We start from the raw sequence: 20,789 nt of genomic DNA, 5'->3' as shown, positions 1-20,789 counted from the left end.
CTCTGTTTCTGAAATACAGGGTATTTCTAGTGTGCGAGCCCAAATGAGCATTTATCTCACGCTGGAGAAAGAGGTGGAATCAGTTGCTGCATAAAATAAAGCTCCTGGTAGGGCACAGACAGGCTGCTGGTGTGTAGATGTGTGGCCTAAAACTGTGAGCTCAGCGGCCACAAAGCTGGTTTCTGAATGGCACGTACCTGGAGGCCATCCTGTGTGAAATTCCACTGTTCTCTTCACAGCACTTCCTTGGGTCTGGAGTCTCTCTGATCTATTCTGCCTTTACCCTGCTGAGGACAGATCACCTTGAGCAAAGTGCAACAGGACTGGTTCCATAACTCGAGTCTTTAAAAGGAAGGTAAATGGGAACTTCTTGTCTCATTCTCATACTTTACGGATCTATAAAGGCACAAAAACATGGTTGTGTAATTTTGCTGTTAACACAGATAAGTCATGTTTACACTAGACAGTAACAACCGATTGCCATCAGTGCGTCTGAGCTGTTTTCGGAGACCAGTCTGTTCCCATGTTATCATCTAAATGCGACGTTGGGGCAGGGAGAGTTAAATTGGGGAGAACAAAACAGTTTTTGTAGGGCTTTCCGACTACTACAGGGTATCCAGCAGCCACGGCACAATTTCGCTTTTCCCACCAATCTTGACGGTCTCCAGTAGGTGTCTCTTGTGTGCTAACAAAGGCAATCATAAGGTCACCTGTGGTCAGCCATGTTTCTTCTGCTTCCGGCTTTGGGCAAAGTCCACATCTGGGGCTCTCATTTTAACCCCTGAGCCCTAAGGCACAATGAGGTCCACCGTGAACTATCATGAGATCCACCCTGGGACCGGACTGGATGGGGTGAAGGCACATCTTTGTGTTATAGCCGTCAGCTCCTAGAGATTGTGCAGTTGGGTTGGAATGCTATAACTTGGCAATAAAAAGATTACATGGATCAGAGAAAAGTGTGGGTGCTGGGACACACATGAGGTGGTTAATTTGGTTTATCTTGGGTATGAAGGAAAAGAAGAGAGACAACCCTTGGGGAAGAAATGAGAGTAAAAGAAAACAGTACCTCCCCCCCAAAACAAAAACAAAAACAAAACACACAAACAACAAACGAGAAAACCAAACAGAAAAACAAAAAACTCTTCCTCCAGACCCCAAGTTGTATATAATGGCATTTATATGAAATTATATTTATTTACATGCACATGCATGTAAAATTAGGAAATAGGTGAGATGGACTGGTCTCAGCTGATTTTTAGCAGTACCCGTGCTTTTTGTGACAAAAGCGGGTGTATTGTAGGAATCTTTTGATAGAAACAAAGACAGAATCCATGGTTGTGTGTAGATACGTTGTAGGTGTAGATGAAAGCAAGGAGATAGGTGTGGAAAGATACAAATGTGTATTAGTCTGCAACAGCTGCTATAACAAAGTACCATATACTAAATGGCTTAAGCAACAGAAATTCATTTTCTCACAATTCTGGAAGCTAGAAGTCCAAGACCAAGGTGTTGGCAGGATTCGTTTCTTCTGAGGTCTCTTTCTTTGCCTTGCAGATGGCTGTCTTCTCATATCTTCACATGGTCTTCCCTTTGTTTGTCCTAATCTCTTCTTATAAAGACACAAATATTATTGGTTTAGGGCCCACCTGTAGTCCTCATTTTGACTTAATTACCTTTTTAAAGATCCTATCTCCAAATAGAGTCGCATTCTGAGATATTGGAACTTAAGACTTCAACATAGGAAATTTTGGGGAGACACATTCCAACCCATACCAACATCCAACTGTTAATATTGGATATTTCAGAAGATAGGGTGAGAAGGAACATAGAAGCAGCTGATTAGCTCTGTCTTATGTATTTTTTTACTATTTCTCGTGTTTCAACAAGCATGTATTCCTTTCCTAGTTTGACAAATACTAAACTGGTTTAATCCATAAAGGACGTGTGTTCGCTTGTAGGACAGCAAAGTTCAGAAGTTGTGCTTCAGGCAGTTTGTTCCAGGGGGTTCTGACATCATCAGGGCAATTCTCTGAACTCTGCCATTTTCTATATGTTGCTTTTCCCTCCACGTGCTACCTTGTACTGTTCATTCTTTAGCTTCTGGAAGCCATGTTTGCTGCAAGGGTTCTGGAACACACAGCTTCAACCTGGCTATCCACAGGAAAGCGGTTCCTTTCCTTTAGTTCCTATGGAAAAGAGAGGCACTTCCTGCCCAGAAGCTTCAACGAATATGTCTTCCTGCCTTGCTAGTTTGAACTGAGTCACACGTTCTACTGCAAACCAACGTTGGTGGCCAAAGGGTCACATGCTGATTGCTTACGTCTATTGAAGCGCGGCTCCTAGAGCTGAAGGTAGAATCGATCTAGTGTTGCCGAAATTGGAGGGAGGGTAGTTCTCCAGTAGAAAATCTGTGTTCTGTTGGTGGGGGGGGGGGGGAGGTGGATGTTGGGCAAGCAAGCAACCAAAACCTTCTATGACTCACCAGGGTCTCCATGGTGGTCTCTCAAGTTCAGTTCTTGTCTCAACTCTCAGGTCCAGCAACACTTCAACACAGCCTCTGCATTTCTCACCTCTGAGTGTATTCACTTCACAGTTAACAAAAATCTCCTCTTAGAACATAGGTTCCTGCAGGGCAGGTGTTTTCACAGCACTGGGAACGGTGACTGGCATTTTAAACGTATTTGTAGAATAGATGAACACACAGGTACTGAGTGTGAGCTGGGTGCTAGACTATTCTAAACACAGAGGATCCAGTGATAAAAACCCTATGTCTGTTTTCCTGGAGTTTACATTCCAGTGGAGGGAGCAGTACGTAAATAAATATATCATCAGACTAGCCATATGTGCTACAAAGAGACGTGAAGTTTGGGTCGGAATAGACTGTGATGGGGAGACAGAAGGGCGCCATTTTATTTTCTTTCCCAGTTGTATATCACTATGATTGACAAATAAAAACTGTATATATTTAGGTCCTACAATATGATGTTTTGATGTACATATACCTTGATTACCACAATCAAGCTAGTTAACAAATCCATCATTTCACATAGGTACTTTTGTGTGTGTGTGTGTGTGTGTGTGGTGAGAACACTTGAGATCCATTCTAGAAGGTTGCTATCTTAGAGAAGGTGGTCAGAGAAGACCTCTATGATAACAGAGACACCTGATCGGAAACGTAAGCGATGGAAGGGAGCAAGGCTTCGGGATATTTAGAGGACAAGTTATTTCAGATAGAGCATCTTCAAAGACCGTTCTCTCATTTTATCCAGTAGGACTTTTTAGTTTGCCCATACAACAAAAATTAACTGAGATTATTTTAAGCAACCAAAGAAGAATTTCTCATAAAGTGCAGAGGGGTTACTTAGGACCCAATGGCAGGTATGTGGCAGGGTCAGGAGCAGGTGAATTAAGAGCTAGAACAACAATTAGGACCCAGAAGGAGCTTTCTCCATGCACCCATCTACTCCACGAATGCATTAATTAGCTAACCAATTGGTTAAAATCTCTTCCCCATATTCTAGTAACAGTTGGAGGTGGTGGTGGGGTCAAAGCCAGACGGTATACAATCTAAATAAAGAAAATCTGTAGTGTGTCAGATAGTGATAAGTTCTAGGAACAATACAGCAAGGACAAGGGGTAGGAGATATTATACAGCATTTTAATTTTTAATTGGGGAATAAAGAGAGATCTCACTGAAAAGTTGATATTTGAACAAATCTTTTCTTTTAAGTTTATTTATTTTGAGAGAGAGAGAGAGCACACGTGGGGGGGGGGGCAGAGAGAGAGAGGGAGGGGGAGAGAGAGAATCCCAAGCAGGATCCTCACTGTCAGCACAGAGCCCAACTTGGGGCTCGATCCCACAAGCCGTGAGATCATGATCCAAGTTGGAATCAAGAGTCTGACATTCAATGGACTGAGCCACCCTGGTGCCCTGATACTTGAACAATCCTTAAAGGGGTGAATGCCTGCATTACCGGCCCTCTGGCCCTCTGGAGGAAGAGATTCCAGGCTGAGAGCAGAGGGAACACAAAGGCCCTGAGGCAGCATTTCCAGCAACAGCAGAGAGGCGTGGGGGGAAGGGCAGAGTGAGCAAGAGGGAAGTTAGCTGGAGATTAGATCGGTGATTCTGGGGGAGGCCATGTGGGTTTTTTGAACTGTTTTAGGTCTCGACTCTGAGGTCTGACGCTAGGACACAATTAAGGAGGGACTGAAGGAGTCTGGTTAGAGTCGGGACGGAGTCACCTCCTGCTGTAAAGGAGACTGAGAGGGGCGAGGGCAGAGGCAGGGATGCGTGTTAGGAGGCTCCTAAAATAACCCAGGAGAGAGACAACAGTAGCAGAGAGGTGCTGAACCGGAATGGAACTTTTTTTTTTTTCCTCCTGAAGACTTTATTTCTCTTCTGCTTCACCTGCACAGCCAGTCCTGGCTTCTTGACATCTCAAGTTAGACGCCTTTCTTCCCAATCAGAGACCCTGAAGTCTCTGTTCTAACGCCCCAGCTCAGGCTGGGTAATGTGCTCCCTCCTAGTCCACTCAGCCCTGGCTGGGGCATGCGGGGATACGGTACAAGCTGTGCGGCTGGGGCCTCCCCATCAGTGATTTGGGGCACCCCCTGGATGACCCCTGCTCTGATCTACACCCCTAAATATATCTATTAATCCCCACAAACTGAACGCCTCTTTCATTCCCTCTTTTTGCCTTTACCTGTCTAGCTTTTTAAGAACTGTACTCGGAGACCCCTCAACCTTCTGTCTTCTTTAGACTCCCTTCATACTCTTTATAATTGGGTCACATGATCACTCTATTTTTTTTTTTATTAAACAGTTTTAAAATATTTATTTTTGAGAGAAAGAGAGAGAGCTAGTGGTAGAGGCACAGAGAGACAGGGAGACACAGAATCCGAAGCAGGCTCCAGGCTCTGAGCTGTCAGCACAGAGCCCGATGTAGGACTTGAATCCACGAGCTGCAAGATCATGACCTGAGCTGAAGTCGGACGCTTAACCAACTGAGCCACCCAGGCACCCCCTCACTCTGTATTTTATTTTATTTTATTTTATTTAAAAAAATGTTTTTAATGTTTATTTATTTTTGAGAGAGAGAGAGACAGAGACAGAGCATGAGAGTGAGCAGGAGAGGTGCAGAGAGAGAGGAAGACACAGAATCTGAAGCAGGCTCCAGGCTCCAAGCTGTCAGCACAGAGCCCGACGTGGGGCTCGAACTCACAGACCGCGAGATCATGACCTGAGCTGAAGTCGGACGCTCAACCAACTGAGCCACCCAGGCGCCCCTCTCACTCTGTATTTTAATTGTCACTCATTATCGAAGTTGGCTCTGTGATGGTAAAACACCGTATCCCCTTCAGTATTATCAGCACCTAACAACGCTAGGCACGTATTGCTGGGCTCGATTATTGCTTTCACACTGAGTTAAGTTTAACTTTGATATATTCACAAGTTGATTTCTTTGCTCTGATGTCTCTTCCTGCCCTCCCAGCTGGAAATAAGATGTCTCTTAGGTTGCATGTGTCACTTGCACTTTGTTTGGCATGTACTGATGCCTAGTACAGTGCCGTTCTCTATTTTTCTTGGTTGTGAAGGAGCATGAATTTTGTAGGATTCCTACAGGGAAAAGATCTCCTGGGTAGGAAGGCACCTCTCTGGACCGGCAGGTGGCGCTCTAAGCAAGACAGAGATGTGCAGAACTGGTTTCCTGCTCTTGGCCGTGTGTAGGGAAAGAAGCCTGTTCATTTTCACAACAGACACCTATTTCCTCCTTCCTGAAGTGTTCCTGTGATTATCGATTAGGATGTGGGAGAATCTGCAAGTTCCATCGTTAAAGCCGAGGAATTTTTAAATGTGTCTTGTGCACCAGCCGGGAAAGCACAGGTGCTGTTGAGAAGTATCTTTGGGGTGGAATCAGCCTGGTCTTCTGCAGTGACAATGCCTTCTGAATCCATTAGAGGCAGAAAAACAGCAGATTGCTCTCAGAAAGTGCAAGAATAACCTTTCTTGCTGTCTGTAGTAAATACCTCTCTGACCTGCCGTTTTCAGCCACGGCCTGTGAACACCCTCAGGGACACAGCCTGCAATCTCGACCCATGGCTCTGCAGAGAAGGGTGATTGGCAACAGAAAGTATGCTATCTCCACCTGGGCGTAACCTGCTTGTTCTTTGGGAGGTCTGGGTGATCTGCCTGTGACAGCTGTCACCCACTGACATCCTGTAGTAAGTCATTTATCTGTCTGGAAGGAGGGGTACATACATCGATCAGTCCTCACTGCTCCAAGCACATCCATCTCGAGTTATTCCTTCAATTAAGGGGGGATAGAGTTCTTCAGCCGAGAAAATGAAACTCTTACTTCTCTTAGATCTAGCTCAAAAGTCACTTGTCCAATGACACCTTCCCTGAAGCCTCCTCTATAATAGGAATTCACATTTAGTGAATATTTGTAGGTGTTAGGCATTGTGTTAGGTTCTTTCAAATACATTTTTTAATCCTTGCAATACGGTGTGGTCATTATTACCATCATCATTTTCATGGAGGAAACTGAGGCTCGGAGAGACTTAAGGTAACTCGTCTGAGGACCCACAGTGAGGGAACGGTACAGCTGGGAAGAGGACCCTGTTTGCCCGGTCCCTTATACGTGTCAAGTTAATTCCTCCCTTCTTTGTTTCCACAGACGTTGATGTTTACTTCTATCTTGGGTTTTTTGGCATAGCTCCCTCTTGTGTCCCCTAGGCCTTAGCACAATGGACAGCTCACTACACACGTCCCCTTTAACCTTGCCCAGTTGAATGACAGCCCTCTGCAAAATTAGAAGCCTTTGAGATCTCCTGTGTGGGTTGATTGCCTCCCTTTACAGGCTCTGCAGGGCTGTATCCTGACCCATAATTGGCACCCTCAACACCCTCTTACCCTCTTTTTCTTTTCCAATCCATCCTTCCTCTCTCAAAGCATAAGAGGAATGACTGCATATTTATTCTTGGCAATGAATCAACTGTTTATACGTCAGCCCAAAATATGTTTTAGCTGAACGGGATTCGCAAATTCTTTCAGTCGTGAAATGTTAAAAGCTAGGTAGGTGCAAGCTGCTGAACGCTAGGTGGTACTGTTCCTCTTCACTGGGATACCAGTGACCACGCACAGGGTCCCTCTGCTTCCACACTGTGCTGAGTCCTGAGACCCGCCTCTGGTGCCCTGCATAATTTGTTCATTTTGTAAATAAATGCTGCTGTCTCTACTGGGACACAGGAAAATCACTGACACATAAGCATCCCCTCCTGTGCCCTTGCCTGTAATGAATGACCCTGTGGCCTTCCCATCCTTTTCATGGGGATCTAGTGTCCATGGGGCTTCTAATTTCCCTCAGCCTATGCCTTCCTTGCTCTAAAAAATCCTACCACTTTCATGCAGATAATTTTCCGATTTCAAGAAGGTCGAGGCTGCATTTACTGCTTTTTCTCCCCTTATTGCCTTCTCTATTTTCCTTTCTTCCTGTGGATTTTCTTCATTTTGTCAAAAAGTCCTTCTCAGGCCACCTAGTGCATTTCTAGCTTTCTCCTAAGGCCCCCTTTAGTCTTCCAGGGATCTCTTCTCAGTCAGTCTTTAAGTTCTGTTCTTCTCCACAGCACATTCTCGGCCCTCAGTGATCATGCATAAGAAGGACACATAGAAGGTGTAGAGGAACCTCGAGGAGGGTCAGATGCTGTTGGAGGAACAGGTAAAGTCTGCATGGTGATGATGGTGTTAGAGCTGCACGTGGAGGTATGGGTAGACTTAGTTCTTCTGTAACTTTTGTGTTTCTTTTAAAATGCTGCTCTGCCCTTTTCACAGATGAGAATACTGAGGCCCACACAGGTGTAAGTTCTGAGTTAAGACTGTGAAGCTAGGAAGTAGCAGAACTACTGATTAAGTGACTTAAGTGGGTTCTTCCATCATCCATCCACCCATCATCCATCTATTCATCCACCCATTCATCCTCCCTCCATCCATCCATCTGTCCACCCACCCGTTATCCATCCGTCTGTCCAACCATCCATCCATCCACCTACCCTCCATCCATCCATCCATCTGTCCATCCATCCATCCATCTGTCCATCTATCCATCCATCCACCCATCCATCTATCCACCCACCCATCATTCATTCGTTAGGAGATTTAAGTCCTGCTTAGGATTGCATAATTAATAAGTAGCAGCCCTTCTACTCTTATAAGTTTAGTGAGTTGTTTTCACCATTCAGTCATCCATCCATCATTCATTACATTCATTCATTCATTTCTGCATTCAACACTTGTTGAATATTGAATGAATCCTATTATGAGTTGCATAATATACGCACTAGACCTATAACAGTGAGCAAAAAACTTAAGTCCCAGGGACCTTACAATTCGGTGACAGGAGGGGGGGGGAAGCAGACAACAAACAACAACAACCAATACATAGTGTGTCAGAGATGATGATGTCACACTCTGATGTGTGTGTGCGCACATGTGTGTGCTCCGTTCATGTGTGTGTCATCTTGGCAGGTGTCAAGGAGGTTAGGGTGGGAAGGACAAACATGCCCCCACAATTGTGATATCGACCTTTTCCTTATTAGTCGCTGTATGCTGGGAGGAAGGAGTGAGAGGAGGAGTCGGCCAGTGTAGGCCTCCGGAGGCAGGAAGTTGTTCACCGTAAACTGCTCTTAGAGAAGAACCTGGGAATCATTTATTTTTATTAATTTTTTTAAAAGCAGGCTCCACGCCCATTATGGAGCTTGAACACATGACCCTGAGGTCAAGAGTCACATGCTCTATCGGTGGAGCCAGTCAGGGACCCCTGGGAATCACTTACTGACAACAGTCTCTAGGGGTGCCTCGGTGTCAGTTAAGCCTCTGACTCCCGATTTCGGCTCAGGTCAGGATCTCACGGTTCATGGGATCAAGTCCCACATCACTGGGATCCTCTCTCTCCCTTCTCTCTTCTCTCTCTGCCCCTCCTCTGCTCTCTCAAAATAAATAAGTAAACAATTTTTCCTGATGTGGGTGTGCTTTCATCCTCCCCCCGCCCCCTTTGACTTCAAAATAAAGCGGGGAAAAAAGTCTGAGAGTTGAGGTTTCTGTCAGTGGTTCACGCTAAGATTTCAGCCTGCCTTGCGGAGGACATTCCTTCACAGATGGCCACGTTACAGAGTGAGGGAAGGAGGGCATTGCCGGCAGAGGAAGCAAAGACTTGGGGGGAAAGTCGGTGCAGATAGAAGAAGAAAGGCAAAGGCATCAGAGTGGTAAGAGGAAAAAGCAGTGACATTGGGGCCATGAAAGTGGGCAGACCTTGATGGCGTTCTAAGGCAATGAGGGGTCATTGGTTGTTTGAAAATTGGGTGCCTCCCTGCTTTACAGATGGACAATCTGACCCAGAAAGCTGGCCTCCAAGCCACTCACTTGACTACTTCTGCTCTTTTGTCCCCAGGATTAGACAAAGGAGAGAGAAGGGTGGGGGAAAGAGGCCCAGATTTCCAGGGAGAGACATAAGGTCGCCTGGTAGGTGCAGTGGATTACTGGGGCAATCTCCGACACCCCACACTTGGATCCTGAATAATACCTAACATAGAATCATGCAGACCCTCTGTTTTCCTCTCAGAACACAGGGTGTGGTCACCTGCCATCACTGACGTCAAGCCCCTACCTCGCCATCCATGCGGTCCAGATTCCTCAAAATTTCTGCTAGTTTCTAGAGGCTTGTACTCTGTCTGGTCACGGCTGCCCCTGAGGTTTGGCTTCTGGAAGACTCTTGTGTCTAAATTAGTTTCACCTTCTGGGTTGGTTCTTTACTCTCTGCCCTCACTGACTCTTCTCCACAAACATGTGTTCCAGTCACACTGGTCCCGCGTGTGACTCTGGAGGAGGGATTGTCCCAGTTACTACTGCCATGTCACAAACCGCCTGGAACTTAATGATATGAAACAGCAGTAATTTTATTATGGTCATTGTTTTTTAAAAAAATCGGGAATGCGGGCAGTGCCCTGTGGAGAGGGTTTCTCTACTCCCCAATACGTGAGGCCTCATCTGGGGGGTGACAATTTCAGTGGAGTGGAGTAGGGTCGGGGGGTTCCCTGAATCATCTGCGTGTGACTCAAAGGCTGTGCCCAGCTAGGACTGTCCACTGGGGCGCTTACCCACGGCCTCTTCATGCAGCTAATGCTTCTCACAACAAGGCTGGATTCCAAGAGGGGGGATCTCTAGAGCAACCATTTGAGACAACCCGTCAGAAAACGTAAGATCGATCTTGTGTGATCCAGCCTCTGCTCGGAGCACCCATAAGCCTGCACTTACTCAAGGATGGGGAACATAGACCCCTACCTCTCAATGGGAGATATGTTAAAGAACTCATGGCCATTTTTGTAACCACCAAAAGAAGGCTATAGTGCAGTGAGGCAATGATAGAAAATTTAATTTTATTCACCCTTGGAAGTCTTTAGCCTTCTCTGTTCCCAGGGGTTTCTCCCTGGGCACGTTTCGCCACAGGCGCCTTCCTGCCTCATTGCTATTCCCGTTACCCACAAATTCCTATTTATTTTTATTCATGCGTCTGTGAGTTCATTCCTGCATTCAACAAATGTTGACTGAGTGCCTCATATGTGCCAGGCTCCATTTCAAATGCTTAGAATTCATCAGTGAACAAAAGGCGCCATAGGTATTTTTCTTTGAGAGGTTGCATTCCAGGCAGAGGGAAACCAAATATAAACATAATAAGTAAATTTCACAAAACGTTAGGTGGTAGTGCTTCAGAAAAAGAAAGTGTGGAACATGGTGAGGGAATATGGCACTTGAGGGGGCGAGTGCCGTTTCAGATAGGCGGCCATGGTAGGCCTCGCCAAGAAGGCGGCATTGTAGTGAAGACATGTGGGGGTGAGGAAGTGAGCCAGGGACTTATGTGGGCAGGAATAATCCAGATAGGGGTAATAGATAGTACAGAGGTCCTGAGGCGGGAGTAGGTCCGGAATATCTAGAGAAGGGCAAGGATGCTGTAGTAGCTGAAATAGAGAGAGCGGACAAGGTCGAGGGAGTGACAGAGCCCAGATCAGGAAAGGTCTTGCAGGAGGCTAGAGGAAGGACTTTGTAAGAATTCTGAAATTGGGATCCATAGGAGGACGCAGAGCAGAGCAGAGATGTAATCTGACTTAATGTTTAAAAAGGGCCCCTCTGCTTCCTGTGTCCAGAATAGACCATCAGAAAACAAATGTAGCAGGAGGAAGATGAGTTAGGAGATTATTAAAGCCATTCAGGTGTGAGGAGATGGCGGTGCATGTATTTTGGAGGTAGAGCCAGTAGGATTTCCTGACATCGGAGGGTAAAAGAAAGGAGTCACGGGGAGCTTTAGTGTTTTTGGCCTGAGAAATCACAGTGACGGGGTTCCCATGGATTGAGATAAAGAAGGCTGTGTATGAAAGCACATTTTTTGTGGGGGGGGGGTTGGAAAGATGAGGAATTAAGTTTCAGACATGTTAGTTTGACAAGTCTTGTACAAATCGGTGGAGATGTGAAGTTGAAAATATGAGTCTAGCGTTCAGAAGACGGGCTTGGGCTGGACATAAGAACTTGTGAGCTGTTGGTGTATAGTTGGTATTTGAAGCCACAAGACGGGATCGGGATCACATGGGAGTGAGTGGAGACGGAACAGAGAAGGAAATCAAGGGCCAAGCGCAAGGACACTTCAGGAAGAACATGTAGGGAGCAAGGAGCAAAGACAACTGAGCAAAAATGATCCCCCTTTAGATAGAAACACAAAAGGGTGTGTGGCGTCCTGGAAGCCAAATGAAGAAAGAGGTGTCAAAGTCAAGCAGGAGGAGGTAACCAATGGTGTCAGCCGATGCTGACGGGTCCGGTAAAAAGGCCGAGAACTGACCAGTGGATTAACAACACGAGTATCTTTGTGCAGCCATGAAAAGAACACTTTTGTTGAGGGTGCCAGGAGTTGAAATCTTGACTGGAATGGATTTAAGGAGAGAAAATGGAGGCAGCAAATATAGTGAACACTTTAAAGGAGGTTTGCTGTAAAAGGAAGCAAGGACATAGAGCACTAGCTGTTGGAGATAAATGGTCTAGAGAAGAGAGAAGTTTGATTAAATAAAGGTGGAAGAGATGTTATCGAGAGGGATGCAGTCCAGAGCACAAGAGGAAGACTTTGCCTTGGATAGGATTGTGGGAAGCCCATCCACGGTCACCCCCTAGAGGGAAATGCAGATGTGTACGAGGGTGTAGGGTTTCTCATCTGATTACTTCCATTTTCAACGCAGAAAGCAAGCTTATCCACTGAAAATGAGCTTAGGAGAGGCAATGACAAAGATTTGGTGAGAGAGGAGTTTTACAATAGTGATCTAGGAGTGTGGAGGAGTGAGTAGAGAAGGGAAGGTTGAGATGATTGCTGAGCAGTGTTAAGGCCCCTTTTGAGTTCCTGGTGTTAGACTGATTGATTGATTGATTGATTGACTGATTTTTCCTGGTCATAGATTTAAATCGACATCAGTCGATTTAACAATTTAACAGTGGTTGGGTGTTTTCTCCCCAGGCATGTTCAGTTGCACAAGGGCAAGCATGAATGGATTGGTTGATTTTTGTGGTTTTTTTAGCGAGTGAAGTGAGGGGTGGTTCAGAGAGGTGAAGGAACCACAGGTCTGTGCTGACTGACTGTAGCATTGAAACTGGTTGGGAGGACAGAATTTTTTTTAATGTATTTTTTTAAATTTTATTAGAGATAGAGGGGGAGGGAGAGAGGCAAAGGGAGAGAGAATCTTTTTTCTTTTTTAAAGTGCATATTTATTTTTGAGGGAGACAGAGAGAGAGAGAGAGAGAGAGAGATAGTGGGGGAGGGGCAGAGAGTGAGAGAGACAGAGGATCTGAAGCAGGCTCTGTGCTGACAGCAGAGAGCCCCATATGGGGGCTTGAACTCACGAGCCATGAGATCATGACCTGAGCCAAAGTTGGATGCTGAACCGACTGAGCCACCCCGGAGCCCGAGAGAGAGAAAATCTTAAGCAGGCTCTGCACTCGGCAAGGAGCCAGACTTGGGGCTCAATCCCACGACGCTGGGACCATGACCTGAGCCAAAATCAAGAGTCAGATGGGTGCCCCTGGAGGAGGACAGAATGTTAAGGGCTGAAAGTCAATGGGAGGGTCAGTGGAGTAGACACTGGGGAGGGGGAAGTGGAGGGATTGGATGAGTGAGTGGAACTTACAAGGTGGCGGTCGGAGGGTGGGGGCATGAACTAATCGGAGTTGTTCATTATGGGTGATGACGAGGTTGAGGATGAGCTCCTAGGCTTGAGTAATGAAGATGGGATGGGATCACTGGAGGAGAGACTTTCAAGAAACTAAGAAACCAGTATGTTGGGGGGGATCATCTAGATACACCCTGAAGGCGCCAAGGGTTGAGTTCTCCTGTCCTGTAGGCACATCTCTTAGCACCATTTATCCTGTAACAAATGTTCTAGGCATATACTTATTATCTCATTTGCCTACTTATCTAGGGATGGGATATGTGTTTGTGGAGTTGAAGGACTACATGGTGGTTGGTTTTACCAGTGCCTACCTTTCCCGACTCTGCTCACATATGATCACCGAGGCTCTCCAGCACAGGGTCCACTCTGCTTGCTGCAGCCAACTCCTCACCACACCTCTGCTCTGGGTTCCAACCCATTGAGAAGAGATGAGGAGTCAAATGGTGGTCTCACCACTAGCTTTAATCACGTAGGACAAATAATTCCCTAGCAAAGGATGAGACATTGTGTCTGTGTGCCAACTATTCTGGGTTGTGTCTCAGGGTGTTTCTGGATGAGAACAACGTTGAAATGTGTAGACTGAGAACAACCAAAAGCCTGAATTGATCAGAAGGAGTAAGAAAGAATTCTTTCTGCCAGACAGTCTTTGAGCTGGGATATTGGTCATTTCCTGCCTTCAGATTCAGACTCGGATTGGAACTTATACCATTGGGTTTCCTGATCCTCGTGCCTTTGGACTCAGACTGAAACCGTACACCTGGCATCCTGTATTTCCCCTTGCTGACTGCAGCCTCTATAATCTCAGCCCCTATAACATGTGAATCGATTCTTTCAAATAAACCTCTCTCTTCCTCTGCCTCCCACCTTCCTCCAAATCGAAAAGTAAGGACCTGCCCATGGATTGGATCTGTACCCTTATCCATCCAGGTGTGTGGAGACTTGTTGATCGTGTCTCGCAACCCATTCTCGGACAGACAAAAACAACAAAGAGGATGGAAGAAAAAGTTAGAAGATAGATCTTTCTGGTCTAAAACATATCATGCTCTTTCTAATCTCCCAACCTCCTGTGGAGGGAGAGATTGACCAGATCAGATGAATTTTCTCCAACATTTCTGGAGTTGGGGGCAAAAGCGAAATTCTCCTTGTCAGCGTATGGGCCTAAGTAGGAAAGTAGGCTGAGAGGTAGTTAATGTCTTCCTGCCTAAGGATAGAGGACATTGACAACTCTGTGTTCAGATGGGGTATGGATTGATTCTGGGGCCCTACTTGGTGCCTACCGCATTTCACATGCATGGCCACTGGGTTGTCACAGCACCCCTTTCCCCAGCCAATCACAAACACGTTTCTGTCCCAGAGTTCTGACTCCATGAGAGATACTCACGGTCCAAGGGGACAAGGCTGTCATGGGCCAATGCACACGGGGCTGTGGAGAGAGGCCCACTCTGCCTGCATAGGGCCAAGTGATAGAGCCACTGCAACATTGTCTTACTTCAAAGATGATTACGTGTACGTTGTCTCACTTGATCCCTATGCCAGCATGGTGAGAAACTGACATGCATTATCCTGTCTTTCACAATAATAATATTCATGATGACAATTATCCAGAGGTAGAGGAAGGAAGGCAGAAAGGGAAAGAATGTTGAGATATAAAATTCCTACACAAAATAACTGTGTCACACCGGCATCGTAAACGTATTTCTTGAGATACAATGCCTCTCCACAAACTATTCTGTTGCTTTGTATTTCATATAATATCTCATGCTTGTAAGAAGAGGTTTTGTGACTTTTTTAGGGGAATTGAAGAAAAGCTAATCTTCACAAAATAGTGAGTCAGTGAAATGGTAAACATAAAAAATGTGGAATTAGCTCCAAGGTCTGTGAAGCTTTTTGCAAGAAGCTGATCTAATGAGCCAAAATGACCTTCTTAGTTTTCTGTCATTTTCCCCAAGATGCTAATGTTTTAGATCTATGTGTAAATGTTACATGGGCTCTATCATTAGGTAGATATTTGCTCCTGGATGATAAAAAGGTACATTTTTCTCCCGAATTTAATTTGATTCTATTGCAACCATGGGCAGTGAGGAACAGCCCTTGGAGATGGGTGTTGCCAAGTGTTCTTATGAATGTGACATCTTGTTATATGGGAAAAAATTGCCAACAGTCTTAAAAGTAATAGACACAGAATGGAAAATATTAAAGGCCATCTCTCAGACTATAGTATTTGCTAGTAAAACTCACAAACAGAGCTTAGAAAGTTCCATACTCCGTTCTCTGGTTTGCTCCAGCAGCTTTCCAGACCTCTTTCAAATGTTGAACTCTGGGGCACCTGGGTGGCTCGGTTAGGCATCCAACTTCGGCTCAGGTCATGATCTCGCTCACGGTCCATGAGTTCGAGCCCCACGTCAGGCTCTGTGCTGACAGCTCAGAGCCTGGAGCCTGTTTCCGATTCTGTGTCTCCCTCTCTCTCTGCCCCTCCCCCGTTCATGCTGTCTCTCCCTGTCTCAAAAATAAACAAACATTAAAAAAAAATGTTGAACTCACAAAGATAAATATCCCAGCACAAAAGTATAGAAGTTTCTCGTCTGCCATTCTGCATGCCTAGGATGGTGTGTCCATCCCGGATTATCACCTGCAAATGGTCCAGCGTTCAATACAAAGATATAATGGGGCAATAACTCCATGTTTTCTCTTTGCTTCTCTGTGTCAGCCATCAACTTTGCAAAAGTCCGTGGTCAGCCCTCGTTCTCTCTTCTCCCTTACTGTGTTTGAAGCAGCGCTATGTGTTTGGCCTGAACGGTTTCATTTTCTTCTTGGGCACCCGGGAAGACCATATTTCCAAGTTTCCCTTGCAATTCCATTAAGACTCTGTGTCCAAGTTCCACAAGTCAGAATGTATGCAAAAGTGTTGTATGTCATGTCTAGCTATATACCCTTCCTGCTCATGGGATCCTTTACACATTCCTTCTCTTTTGTGGCAATTCTAAAGACCAATTGTTGAAGATGGTCGTGCCACAAGGTGCATGAAGCCTGGATACATAAATGCCTGTGTGGATCAGGGCTCCCTGTCTACCATATTGGGCTACAAGGTGAGCAAGGGAAAGTGGTTATTGTATTAATCTGCTGGCTTGTTTGTTGTTACAGTGGTTAGCCAATCCTAATTAATTTAATATTGCACCCCTCTCGTTTGTATTGTACTACATATTTGGACTAACAAATTCATAGGGACCCATTTACTATGGGTAACGGCCTTCTGATTTTAAATGTTTATGTATTTATTTTTGAGAGAGAGAGAGAGGGAGACACAGAAGTCGAAGCAGGCTCCAGGCTCTGAGCTGTCAGCACAGAGCCTGACACGGGGCTCAAACCCACAAACCGTGAGATGGTGACCTGAGCCAAAGTCAGACCCTTAACCGACTGAGCCACCCAGGTGTCCCAAGCCTTCTAATTTTAAACATATGAAAAATCTGACCAAACCTAATAGCTATTCGAGTCATCTGGGTCAAAGATGGGAGCTTGGCAGGTCGCCTCACTGATAGAGTACCAGCATCTGAATTCTCTTTCTCGGAAATAATCTGGGGCATAGGTGCTCAACCATTAAAGACCTTCAGAAACAGTAAGTAGAAAACTGTGGAAGGTAGGTCACCAGTGATAGAAGAACCTACAGCAGAAACTATTTTTATCTTTGCTGTTTGCTTCTCCCTCGTGACAAGTATTTCCCTAATTGAAAGACTGCCTCTTCTTTTATCGAAGTGACAGGTGGTTAGGATTGTTACATTTTCTTTTGGCAAACCTCATAGAGAAGATGCAAATCCTCATGATTTGGAGCTGGGGATTGCACTAAATATAAAGATATGGTCGTAAGCCTTAGCAGCCACAAATAGATACAACCTCCTACCACTACCCTTCCCTAATCCTTCACCTGTGATTCAGTAATACCCAATTTCTTGGAGTTGCCCCAAGAACTCCGTAGGCTCATGCCTCAGCATCTTGGTTCATTATGTTCTTTCTACCTTCCTGGTTCAGGGGGTGCCTACTTGTCCTTCAGCCCTCGGATTGGGCATTATCCCCTTCAGGGAGCCTCCTCTGACCTCCAAGCCAACAAAACCTTTGTACATTTTTCCTCTTGTGCTCTCATGGCATCTGTAGTTAACTACTATTGTAAAAGTTATCAGTCCTCATGATAAATAATCGTCTTTCCAGGAGGCTAGAAACTAGCCCTGGGGTACAGGGTTCCTGTTTTATTTATCGCTGCATTCCTAGGACTGGCAAATATCTGGCTTATTGAAAGTGCTCAGTAAATTCTTACTGAATCGAATTGAACTGACCAGGTAACAGAAGTCCCAGAAACAGAACAATTTTAAACGTGGTGTGTGATCTACGGACAGGGAAACCTACGGCATGGGGCAGTCGGAAGACACAACACAGAGGTGTAGCTGCGAGGTCTCTATTATGTAAAGAGGGGCTCATCTTGATCCCAAACTACAGTCATGCTGTGATTAGATGTAACTGCCATGTCTAAAGATCTCTGAAACATGCCCACGAGCATTGTAAAGTCACCACGGACTAGGAGCCTCTTGGGGAAGATACTCTGAGCAAAGACAGGGTTTGGACAAAGGATTTTGTCTGGAATACAGTGGTTTATATAGGAGTGCAAGGTCATTTTGAATAGTGCCCATGTCTGCCACTGAGCTTGTTCATGACCTACCTACCATGCTCTTGCCTGATCCTAAGAAGAGGGGACTGAGGATAAAACCTGAAAGAACTGTTCCAGCAAAGCACCATAAGATGTGGAGTCCCTAAGGTAGTGCTGTTTGTAGGCTGCTGTGGTGGAGAGTTGCATGGGGACTGGCAATTTTCCCGGTCCTGAGTTACTCCCTAGCACAGCACAAACCCAGCCACCTGGGAGCTGGTCGAACTAGCTTTTATCTCAACTGGAGGAGTGGGTGTTAGTGGGTATTCAGCGGGTATTAACAGAACCACAGAAGACATCAGGCAGCTCCATGATGGTTCCAGGGCCAGAATCAACAGGAGATATCAGAGCAAGGGGAACAAAGGAGGAAGAGCATGGTGGGTCCGCACGGTAGGGCTGGAGGACTTGTTTGCAAAGATCCGAGACAAACTCCGTGACCCCCAGGAATCTGGTGTGGGGGGCAATTTGAATTAGATGGAGTCTTACCATAATTTGTGAAATGGAAGTACACGACTTTATTAGCGTTAGGACAATCGTGTTTTAACCGCAATGCTGGCACGGCCTGGGGAAACCTAGGTTACCTTTTAAGTAAGTGGGATGTGTCTCAATCAGCAATATTGTATTTACCCAAGGACCGGGTGGGACATTGCAACCACGAGCAGCGATTGTAAATGATCCATGAAGACTGGGCAACATGGACAAAGTGAGGGAAAGGGGCAATTTAAAGTCCATTTCCATGAAAGGAGAAAAAGGTTAGTGTGGCGTGATATAGGTCCATCAACATGTCATGCCGCGAAACAAATAAACAAACAAACTGAATCTATCACCAGAAATCAATTCCTAGGCAGCCATAAGAACACAGGGTTTGGGGTGAAAAAGCCCTGTGGCTTTGTGAGAATCGATACATCAAACTAGCCTGTTTTCTTTCTGTGACAGAGTGATAGAAAAATTGAAACAGAGCATATATTTGGACTTTGCTGAGCCTTTTTATTTCTTTTGAGGAGAACTTCTCTGCAGTAAGGAGGATAATTCAGCAGACATTTTTGGAATGCTTAGCGCATGTGGTAGGTAACAGGTATATTGTGATAACCCTCCTTCATCTGTAAGACACGGAGACTCTTGTAGGGTCAGAAAGACATGGGCAGGATTAAAAAAATCAAGGTTAACGGGCTTTAATCCAGTCATGTGCAAAGGACTATGGTGGCACAAATCTAGAGCCCCTAGAACTTTCTGAGGAGGTCTCGGAAACCTCTTTTACTACAGAAAAGCTTGAGTAATCGTTAGGAATTTGATCAGAGAACAAGGGGAAAGGATTGGAGAGTTAGGGAAAACAGCATGTGTCTCTAATACTTAGAACACTCACAAGAACACGTGAGAGCTGCCAAAGGCCCCCCGGAGAACATCACCATCTTCCTCCAAGTCCTAACAGTTCCATCTTTGCAACTAGAGGAACGGCCATGGTTTTCAGTTCAAGAAAGTAAAGTGGGTGTGGCTAGTGAAATACAAAACAAAGAAACCACCCTCGTATGAAGTATTGCCCTGGACTTCTTTGATCATTTGATTTCCACTGCAATCCTACAACTCCAAGCAAGCAATCAGTCAACTTTGCAGAGGATAGCTTCTCATACAAGTCTTTCTTAGCTGTCTAATTGATGACCTCTTCCTTCCTTGCAAGCAAATGAAAGAATATGATAGCATACATTTCAGCCAACCAAGGAATAACTGCCAGGGGTCACTTCTTATGACAGCCATCTGAGTTTGCAGAAATGACATAAATGATGTAAAGACATTAGCTGAAGACGTTGGTGTCGAGGGATATAAATACATATATCATCCTGCCACTGGAGCCCTGGCCTCTGCATTTCCTCTTACGCTGCATTTTGAGGGACAGATGGCAGACGTACTGAGTCCTGTACGGTAACAGCTGGAACAGGGTCACGTGGGCAAGACACCGGCAATCCATGACAAGTGGGGACATAGCTTTGCTGTGTGTTTAATTTTTTTTAATTGCATTGATTTATTTTCGAGAGGCAGAGTGAGACAGAGTGCGAGCAGGGGAGGGGCAGAGAGAGAAGGAGACACAGAATCCGAAGCGGGCTCCAGGCTCTGAGCAAGCGTTCAGTGCAGAGCCCGATGTGGGGCTCAAATTCACGAACGGTGAAGTCATGACCTGAGCCGAAGTCGGACACTTAACCGACCGAGCCCCCCAGGCACCCCATTTGTTGTGTGTTTAACATTTTTGTTGTAACAACGGTCTTTAGCTAAAAATAATATAATTCCTTTAGCTTAAGTGATTGAGGTGGTTAGGGTTACTTGAGTTACTTGAGTTACTCCTAAGAGGAAAAGTAAATCCACATAGTTTAAAAGGAAGTGAATAGGTTCAAACTAACATTGGGACCTAATCCTTTGGCCGGCATATCCTGAATGATTTCAACATCATACCCTAAGGGGTCAGGAAATGCAAGGTAACTGAAGAATCTGCAGTGAATTTGCAGTGAATGCAGTAAAATCATCTGTGTAGGTCACGCTGAATCGTTATGTGCGGCAGGACATGGTATATGGGAGATTGAAGATACGAGGTAAGAAAAGTCTGAAACAGCTGGATTATGGGGGTCCTATGGAGCTACACCATTCTGGGTCTCTTCCAAATCCTGGTCTTTATTAAATCTTCCTTTTACTGTGTTCCATTGCTTTTGTTTGTTTGCTTTATTTATTTTGAGAAAGAGAGAGAGAACATGCAGGGAAGGGGCAGAGAGAGAGGGGGGGTGAGAGAGAATCCCAAGCAAGTTCCACGCCATCAGTGCAGAGCCCGACGCGGGGCTCCATCTCATGAACCGTGAGATCA

At 45.4% G+C, this 20,789-nt stretch overlaps 1 long non-coding RNA gene across 2 annotated transcripts in view; it reads left to right on the top strand.

Moving 5' to 3' along the window:
* Window positions 1-20,789, top strand: part of LOC122495823 — an 80,402-nt gene that overhangs the window by 25,909 nt on the left and 33,704 nt on the right. Inside the window, exons 3-4 of one of the 2 annotated variants that reach the window (XR_006300615.1) lie at window positions 240-355; window positions 7,627-8,024. This is a non-coding gene — a long non-coding RNA (uncharacterized LOC122495823). Of the gene's footprint in view, window positions 1-239; window positions 356-7,626; window positions 8,025-20,789 lie in introns of those variants that run through there. The other variant, XR_006300614.1, reaches the window with a different exon arrangement.

Source organism: Prionailurus bengalensis, chromosome F2 (assembly GCF_016509475.1).
Source record: "Prionailurus bengalensis isolate Pbe53 chromosome F2, Fcat_Pben_1.1_paternal_pri, whole genome shotgun sequence".
In the NCBI taxonomy this organism is placed as follows: domain Eukaryota; kingdom Metazoa; phylum Chordata; class Mammalia; order Carnivora; family Felidae; genus Prionailurus; species Prionailurus bengalensis.
This window is presented reverse-complemented; position numbering and strand designations above follow the sequence as displayed.